The following is a 2,583-nucleotide window of genomic DNA, read 5'->3' as shown; positions in this document are numbered from 1 at the left end:
CCATCTTAACCATGTAACATCAACATATGGGTAAATCCATCTTAACCATGTAACATCAGTAGCAGGATGTATCCATCTTAACCATGTAACATCAGCAGCAGGATGTATCCATTATAACCATGTAACATCAGTAGCAGGATGTATCCATCTTAACCATGTAACATCAGCAGCAGGATGTATCCATTTTGTGATCCACAGCAGTCTAATATTTAGGGGTTTTAGTGTTTTGTTGTATTAATGTATGACAGTAACTTTCTTTTAGTCATTTTTTTGTTTTATACCGACTTGTCTTCATGGACTTATAAGTTACTTTTTGTAGTATTTGAATTCCATTCTATATGTATATGGCCAGTGGACTTTTGATCATAAGCTCTTAATAACTTGTGATGTATAATAGTGAGAAACAAGAAAATCATTCACTGTATTTACAGTAGCTGTTTGAAGCTTAATTTAATGGGTAATGTAACAATACTGGAGATGATTCTGCTTAGTTAACAACATTTACTTGGAATAAGTGGGGTGATTGATCCAGATCCTACTGAAAATTACTAAAGCTTTATGTAAGTACGAAAGCTATAATAATAAACAAATGAATTTGGTAAAAGTTATAACAGTTGGGTTTTTATCTCCAGATTATATATTTTTTAAGCAAGCTGTCTACTCCTGTTGGATTCATCTTCATATAAACTGGTAGGTAGGAAAAATATATACATGAAGAGTTAATCCACCCATGCTGAGGCATGTTTTTAAACCAACATCCAATCCCCAGCCACATCTACTCACATCATCATGCATTTGCTTCTTGTATATATTGATTTTGAACTGCTTTTTTAATACATATATCTAAGTCATGTATGTCTTTATCTTTAAAACAGCGGTGTGTGTGTGTGTGTCAGATATTTACAAAGATGGCTTGGATTCTTCAACTTAAGTAAAAGTTGAAAATATTTGTTTCCAGCCTTTTACACATAGGTTAACAACTTTCATACCAGATGAAGGGTATTGTTAGGATTGTTGTTTAGACACTGACTTTAAAAATACAAAGCAACAAATTTGTATTGTTCAGTACATTGTTGCCTGATAAGGCTCCGTAAGAAGTTCAAAATCTCCCAATTAAAGAAAAAGTATTTAACGTAGAGAACAGTCCATGTATATTTTTTACACGTTATGTATTATAAACAGAAAATTGAACAGGTTATGACAATGATGATGTTACAAAGTGAAAATTCAAATGTTTTATCTCCTAGTAGTCAACCATAATTGGTCGTGTGTGGGAAATGACGTAGCAAGCAACCACTCATGAAGAGTTGTCATTGTTTCAAAGGGGTATTTTCAACTGAATATCATTTTTATTATCATTATTTTATATTTCCATTAATAATATCAATTTACTAACTATGATTAAATACAATATGTTTTAAAATTTGATTTTTAATGTGTTTACTGCTATGGTGGCCTTTTATAAACTGTTAATTGGATGTTGAAAGTAAAAAAAAGAGACAATGAGAATTTGAAAACTTCCAAAAATTAATATATTTTTGAATTTAGATGATTAACTGACAACGTAAGCACTTGACAATCTTTATTATAATGGAACAGTGGCATGACCGTTTATCTATTGATGAGACCGAAATAATAAATACATTGGTACCATGTGTTGTTCTGAAATACAAGATCTCAATGCCAGAAGTTGTGATTAAGGCTTATGAAATATAGTGCCATCTATTGAATGGCATCACAAACAAAAATCCATAAAAAAAATTCAGTTATTCAAGATTCAGACAATTAGAAAAATAACTGTGGTATGTGCAACAACAATTTCATTATAATGGAAAACAATTTTAAATAAAAGTAATCTTCTCACAACAAGAACACGACTTTCGCTAGAACTGTACGTGAGGGGTTGATTATATCTTTATTGATGTAATTTTTAAAAGGAAATCTTAAAAAACTATTACTTTTTCAATAAATGACATCACTTTAATATTCAAAAATGTTACAGCTTATATCAGTAAAAATTAGGAAAATTTTGAGCTGTGTAAAATGAATCATCTTGATGCAATGAATAGAATAATCAGAACACTTCCCAGAAAAAAAAATACTCATTTTAGAAAATATTCATTTTTTTACAATGAGGTATGAATACTAAGATTACTAATTACTAGCACAATCAATCACCCATTGGGCTACGTTTCTGCTAGTAAACTAAAATTATTGTATGTTTGTGATTGTGAGAAAAAGGTTATGGAATAGATGAGGCCTCTCAGAAATATCTTGCCACAGTGCCTTTTAGACCTTTAATATAGGCTGCTTGATGTGGGAAATTGTCATGGCATGTCTTACACTTAATCTCTGAAATTTGGGAAGACATCTTTTATTCCTAGTTTTAATTTTTTCTCTCAGATATTTTGTACTAAATAACCCTTTGACATGGATTCCTGTACATCTTAAAAAGACCTCCGAGGGAAGATTCTATCTATGTAGCTTACTTTCTCTGGTATCGAAATATCCATTCATCTATTTTCCATGGTTGATTGATGTGTGGCTCACTCCATTTACCAGTTTTTCTCCCTCGGGGTCAAT

Source organism: Limulus polyphemus, unplaced genomic scaffold (genome assembly GCF_000517525.1).
Source record: "Limulus polyphemus unplaced genomic scaffold, Limulus_polyphemus-2.1.2 Scaffold9411, whole genome shotgun sequence".
NCBI lineage: Eukaryota > Metazoa > Arthropoda > Merostomata > Xiphosura > Limulidae > Limulus > Limulus polyphemus.
This window is presented reverse-complemented; position numbering follows the sequence as displayed.